Source organism: Mycetomoellerius zeteki, unplaced genomic scaffold (genome assembly GCF_001594055.1).
Source record: "Mycetomoellerius zeteki isolate Tzet28-1 unplaced genomic scaffold, Tzet1.0 scaffold358, whole genome shotgun sequence".
In the NCBI taxonomy this organism is placed as follows: Eukaryota; Metazoa; Arthropoda; class Insecta; order Hymenoptera; family Formicidae; genus Mycetomoellerius; species Mycetomoellerius zeteki.
In genome coordinates, this window is record NW_017257347.1 from 91,853 (window position 1) to 99,463 (window position 7,611).

Sequence of the window (7,611 nt, forward strand, 5' to 3'; positions counted from 1 at the left end):
CGAGCTATCTCGATTTTATTATATGCGCTTCATAAGCGTAACGTGTAATAACTATACTATCATTAATCGATATTAGCCTATATAAATAATTCAATAACTAAAAATTTTCATAACTGAAGAAATAATTGTTGACAAAAAAAATCTTTAGTTAAACAATAAATATATTGCTACCAAGGACCCGGATTGAAATTTCGGTCCGAAGCTATACTCAATTTTTCGGTTTCAGTTTCAGTTTCGGTTTCGGTTCCAATCCTTTTATATAATAACGGTAACCGTTTTGGATTTTGATCTTTTTCGGTCTTTTTCGGTTATAGTTACAGGTGTACAATTACCTATTGTAATATATAAAAAAAAGATATACAATAAATATAGTAAATATTGTAATAGTATAAAAAATTCATGTTTATTATTAAACAAAAAAAAAATTAATTTACAAATCATTGAAATGGGAGATTCCAGGTCTTGTATATCTCTCTTAAACATAATGTTGTTAAAGCAATCGAGGACCTGAACCGGACCGAAATCGAAACCGAAAATCGAACTGAAATATTGTGCAGGCTAATGGGACCAGAACCGTAATCGGACCGAAATTTTTTTTCCGGTTTTTGGTCGGGTTTCCGATTCAGGTTTTTCAAACATTGTTTTAAATGTTATGTAAGAATTTTCTTATTTGGAGAAATTTGAACATCCATAGCCACTATTGGCAGCTCATTAGATTGCAGTGTTCATAGCAAAAATGCATATATGGCAAATATTTGAAACAAAAGTTGTTTGGGCTTTGAAAGAAATGTAGAATAGTATCCTTTATCGATCCTTTATCTTGGCAGTCTCTGCGTAATATCAAAGTCAACATAAACTTATTTAGTGAAATTAAATGATTTTTAGACGCAAATCGATTCCTCTCATCATTATGCTTATAGAAATGCTAGTGCAAAATAATAAAAAAAAAGTTTCATGAATTATTTCATATTTTATATAACATATTTCTTATTTTATTTTTATGTGACACTTTAAATACATAAAGGCATTGCATATGCACGTACACTCAAAAAAGTGATCTTGCAGTTATATATAGCGAAAATTATCTAAGTATGAAAAATAGTTAAAATAGATAAATTTCTAGCAAGTACTGCAATATTGCATCTAATCATACCGATGACAGAGATAGAATTTAGATTTGTGCTATAAATTCTATGCGTATGATACATAATTTTCTATCAGATACAAAAATCAGCTATAATTCTAGCTGAAGCAGCAAAATATTTTTTTTGCGTGCATGCTAAAATAGCACCATGCTAAAAATAGCAATAAAATAATAAAGAAAAAGAAACGGTATATAGAAATAAGAATTTCTCCTTTGTTTACAATTTTTAATGCTTCTTTAAATGTAAAATTACAACAATTTCAGTTAATGTGAATAATAGAAAACAAATATAGGATTAACTAAAATTGTTGTAATTTTACTCACTGTTACATAAACAATTATTGCATATGAACATTTTGTACTGCAAAAGGATCGATATATAGTAATAATTTGCATCAATTATATCAACTAAATCTTACACATAGTAGAGAAAATACTTTGCAATTACTTAAATCAAAAGTAAAACAAAATCGAATGAACGTTCCGAAAGTTTTGGGTTTATATTTTGGCTATCCGGCTTTGTATCATTATCCATTAATTTAAGTATATTATTTTGATTAAATATGTCAAAATCTAAATCAACAATTATAATCCTATGCATATGCATTAACTTTATCTATATAAAGTATCGCATAAAAGTAAAATAAGAAATATCTTATATAAAATATGAAATAATTCGTACAATATTTATTTTTTATTATTTCACATTAGCATTTTTATAAACATAATGATGAGAGGAATTGATTTGTGTTTAAAAACCATTTAATTTCACTGAACAAGTATAGTTGACTTTGATGTTACATACCATCGCAAAGACTCTCAAGGTCAATAAAAGACGCTTGGCTTTACATTTTTTTCGAAACTAAACAACTTTCGTTTCAAACATTTTTTGAAAAATGCGTTATTTCTGAAGTATGTTATTCCAGCATTAAAAATGAGATACCATATATAAGTGCCTCTCTAAATCTGAATCAGTGGATAATCAGTGAATTAAATGTGAGATTCCTAACTTAGCTAATCTTTATTATGTGATCTAACTAACCTTGTTTTAGTGTTGAAATTCAATGAATATGGTATTGGAAGATTGAAATTAACGTGCAAATATCGGTATTTTAGTTATACAATGTGTGTTCAAACATTCTTTCTTTTTTAGTTGAACTTCGCTGATTATCAGTGCCAAGTATGCCACTGGATAATTAGTGACTATCCACTGATTCAGATTTAGAGAGATATGGTTAATATTGAGCAATTATTTTTTGCATGGAGAATCATCTTTTAATATGAATCCAAATCTATAGAATGAGAAAAATCATCAAGTGACATTTGAAAAAGGCGTTCCTTGTTAGAGGACAAATATCGATTTTATTAATTATTGATTATTTCTATATTTTATAATATATTTTGAATAACCCTTTTGTATATAATCTTCCTTATATTTCGTTAACAAACTCGTCTATGTTGTAAATAGACTGAAAGCAGGATGTCAAGATTCACAGCGAATATCTGTGATGGTTCTTGACAGAGAACTCAAGACCATGTATTAGCATGTTCTCATTTCTCGAATTGTCAGTGATTTCTTTTTCACCTCCGGGAAAATCAAGATATTTCTTTAATGAAAGAAAAAGGACGAAGAGAGCACATAAAGACTGAGCAACAAATTGGGCTGAATAAAGTGACGAGTGCAAAACGGCGACTAGAATAAGTTGCAGTGCTGCATGATTCAGTTTGACAGTGGTATTTAAATTAGAATGAGAAGAAAAATGGTGCACACGTTCGTATTTTCCAAACACGTTGGTAATGATGATATTTGCAGTTTCGCCATAAAGTCTCACCGTGTTGATCTTACAATACGTACGCGCGTAGGTGTAACGAAGACAACGGTACGTTACAAGTCAATTCCGCAGAATTTGTTAACTCTTTTATCAGCAATATCTTTAATTACACGCGAGACATCGACGGAGACGTAAATGCCTGCAGAACGTAGGCGAGTGGAATTGCGAATACCGTTTACTAATGTTTTCTGCGAAATTTGAGAAAGCACTATAATAATCACCCATTGTGCAAATCTTGCACAAATAATTGCAATATAGAGAAAATATGTAGATAGAAAATAGGTTATTGCATGGGAGTTTTTAAAAGGATAACTTTTAAAGGGAACTAATTCTTTAGTGCAATTTTATTGATTCATACAATTATTATTTTATTGATTCATACACGTAAATAAATTAAAAAAGAAAAATGCTATTAAATTAAGTGGTGCATTTCAGATATATATTAACAAAAAATAAGTTTTTCATTATTTTTAATATATCTCGAAAACACAATGCAAAATAAAAAAAAAACTTCAATAGCTCTTTTTTGTAGGAAATTAAATTTTCCATCGATTAGATATAAAGAAAAATTTTTTCGATATAACAAACCCGATATAATACGTCAAAAAGTAAGTAATTGAAAATTTCCGCAAAAATTTTCGCTATTTTTTTCTTCCGTTTTTTTCTTCTATCTTGGATTTATGATAAAAATTTTTCTATATATACTTAGTTGGAAATTTAATTTCTTACAAAAATATTCTGTTGAAGTATTCTTTTTCGTATTTTACGTCGATGTTTTCGAGATATATTAAAAATAATGAAAAATCATAATTTTGTAAAATCAATATTTCCGAAGCGCACCACGTAAAAAAGAAAAATGCTATTAAATTATTTTTCTTTTTTATCTTATTCACATGTCGAATAATCGTGCGACTCAATAAAATTGCACTAAAAAATTAGTTCCGAATAACAAGCATTTTTCAGTTCCAAGCAATAGCCTAAAAATTGTATTAAATCTTCTCCTTCGTATCGTTCAAAGATTTTAATGTGTTAAATGTGTACTTAGAATCTCACCGACGAGATACTATTAAAAACCGTCAACCGTGGACAAATTTTCGTCCGTACAAAAAGGGGCCCCGAGCCTCGAGGGCCCCTTAGGTAATTGAAGAACGCTGACATTATCGACAATTGATATAAATTTGCGATTATTAATAAATATTTTTATAATATATCATTAAATTGATGAGGTTTTATTATATAAATGTTCTATAAATAAGTATGCATATACTTATTAATGCTATAATATTTTATTTATTGCTGCAAAATTACAATTTTTTTCTCTACAGTTATCATCTCTACTGATAATCAAACTCGGACGATAATATTAAAATCATAATTTTTAATAAAAATTGAGTATAATTATTGAGTTTTAAATATATGTATGTGCCTATGAAATTAATAAATCATAAAATTAGCACTATATTATCAGTTTATTACTTAAATTTCAACAAGGAACTCCCGTAAGAATGTCGGTCTTTAATAGTATCTCGTCGATGATTGAAGCTATTCTAAAAATTACTCATACCGACACTGATCATTGCAAGCGATCATAAAGAGTAGAGAGAGACCGGTAGGTTTATTCTGTAACTTTTTAACGGCAATTTTACTAGTTATAATATGGATGTCGTTGTGCGACATCCAAGGTATTTTACACGATAAAATAGTTGCGTAACGACAGTATATGTATATGTCTACGAAACCAATAAATCATAAAATTAATACTATATTATCAGTTTATTACTCTTAATCACTTAAATCTCAGGGACGCGAACTCTCGTAAGAATGTCAGTCTTTACGGGGATCCTGAAGCCGTCTGTATTAATTCGTACGGACTAAATCGTAATTTTTGTATAACAAATACTTTTTCCCTCTTTCACAGATTCAAAAATCCTTTTCCAGGATTAAAGTACTTATTAATATGTGTTTGTGAAGTGGAGTTTATGCTGAGAACGACAAAAAATTTTTCTTAAGATTTTTTCAATTTCGAAATTTTTTTTCGTTTTCGGCATAAATTTCACCTCACAAACACGTATTAATGCGTATATTTTAATCCTGTGAAAGGATTTTTGAATCTGTAAAACACGAAAAAAGTAATTGTTATACAAAAATTATGACTTAGCCGGTAATACAGACGGCTTTAGGATCCCCTTAATAGTAGTGTCTCGTCGGCGGTAGACTCAAATAGAGATATGAAAATTAACAGAACCGACACACACAAAACATTCAGAAAATATTTGTAATTTGTTTAAATTTCTTCGATTTAGATATTAATTATGAATTCAATCGCAAAATTATTAATTTTGTATGATATTAATTATATTACTTAGATCTTAGATGTTCTGTACATAACATTTTAAACATATATTTTCGTACATACTTTTTGTATACATAACAATATCTCTCATCGTCAATTACATTATCTCCTAACTCACGCTACAATAAAATCCGGATTTGCATCGCATTCTAGGGCAAGCTCGCGATCAAACAATAACGATCTTTTTATTTACAAACTCAAGCACATCAAGGATGAATTCTATCTTATACTGACGCCAAACGAGCCCACCCTTTCTTTTGTCTCAATGCTTAGCATTCTGCAAGCGAGAATTGTTGCATTGTTTAGTGTGAAGAAGATTACTTGTAATAAAACGTGAATTACGGCATTAATCTCGCTCCTCAATAAAACAGTTCGTATTCCCAGACCAAAGTCCCATATATAATTATTTATATATAATTATATATAATAACATATTGTCATATATAATCATATACATATGTATATAAAAATTTTGAGCAAATTCACGCGTTCTATACATAATAATAATATATATATATATATATATATATAATTCAAAAAATATTGTTATATAATTACACATGATTACGATAAAAAAATTTTCACTGGGTCATAATAAGAAATATACATGATATAATATATAATTCAATTATATATATACAGGAGAATGTCCCAGAATGTCCCAGAATGACCGCCAAATATTTCGTGCGCAGGTAGGACGGACTAAACTGAGTCTCAAAAAACATTTTTGTCTATTACTGTTTTTCTGTAAAGTTGGTAGTACTTGAGTAAATTGAAAAAATTATTGAAAACTAATATTCGGCGATTTTTAATAATTAATATCTTATTGTTAACTATTGCGAAAATTGCAAAATGGTAGAGGACTTTTCGATTCAGTTTAGTCTACTCTACTTGCGCATGAAATATTTGGTGTGTATTCTGGAATATAAATAAGAATATGCTAATTAATAATACTTATTTAGTACTACAAATAAATATTATAAATAAACATCCCAAAAAACTGGATTAATTAATTTTAGTTTTAATTTTTCTCATTAATACATATAATTATGGACATCTTTTATGTATAATTCCACATAACCATTTATAATATGTGATTAATATGATTATACGTATGAAATATTTTTGTCTGGGTCTCTATAGAAAACGATATGCATCGTGAACCCACTTATTCTCGCCTGTGACTGCTACCATGTGTTCGAAAAAGTTATATACATGATTATATGGTATACACGATTATATACATGTTTATGCATGTGCACATAATTTTTAATATAAATACACGTAAATAGTTATTCGAATATAAATGAAATATAAATTATTACATTTATATTTACCAATTTCATTAATTAAGATCCTAGTTGTTATGTTAGTAGATCTTTTTCTTTTTGTTCCCAACGAAAATTTTATCGAGGCAATATTTAATGCGACGTTCGTCGAAGAATTTTCATAAATTCGCGCATCTCTGACATTTAATTTGTTAAGCAGAACATTGGATGGTTTTCAGCTGTCAGGACATTTCGACAACGTGCTCGTATTCGTAATACGACGACGCGCCTCTTCCTCGCCTAACTCTGATTCGAGAGCGCAGAAAGTACCGCAGAGAGCTCAACAAAAGACGGCACCTTGACATTAAAAACTGTTCTTCCCGCGAGAAACACTGGTTTTATTGAGTGACCGGGAACAGTGGAGCGAAAGCTATAGAAGAAGGGAATAATCTACTAGTTATGCCGCTTCGGGTATACTTCAGGTATACTGAAGAGGAGGTATAATCCGCCCGCGGATTTACATCTCTGATTCCTGAAAGAGAACGCGTTCCTTACCGAGACCGAAACATTTGCGCGTTACTCGTAGCGCGCAGCATCTTGCTCCTATCAAATACGAAATCTTAGACCTGTTGCGCCATTACTTGTTCTTCTTCATCGGGCATGGTCCACTTTGCAATCTTTACACTTAAATCCATCTAATTAAGTTTCTGCCTATATGTACTAATTAAGTTTCTCTTAGAATTTTATTTTTATATATACAATAGATTTCATAGAATGCAGGATGGTCGACGACACGATTTTAATTTAGGATACTTTTAGAATCAGAGGACACAAGTCGAGGATCAATCTTAATCTTCAATGAAAATTTTCACGACAGATTGTACAATAGAACTTAGGAATAAATTAAGTAAGAGTACGTGATTTAATCTAACGGGATCAGGAGATAGGACAAGAGCACGTAATCCGACAGTTACACGACGAGATTATTTGAGAAGAGTGATTGAGAAGTATTCA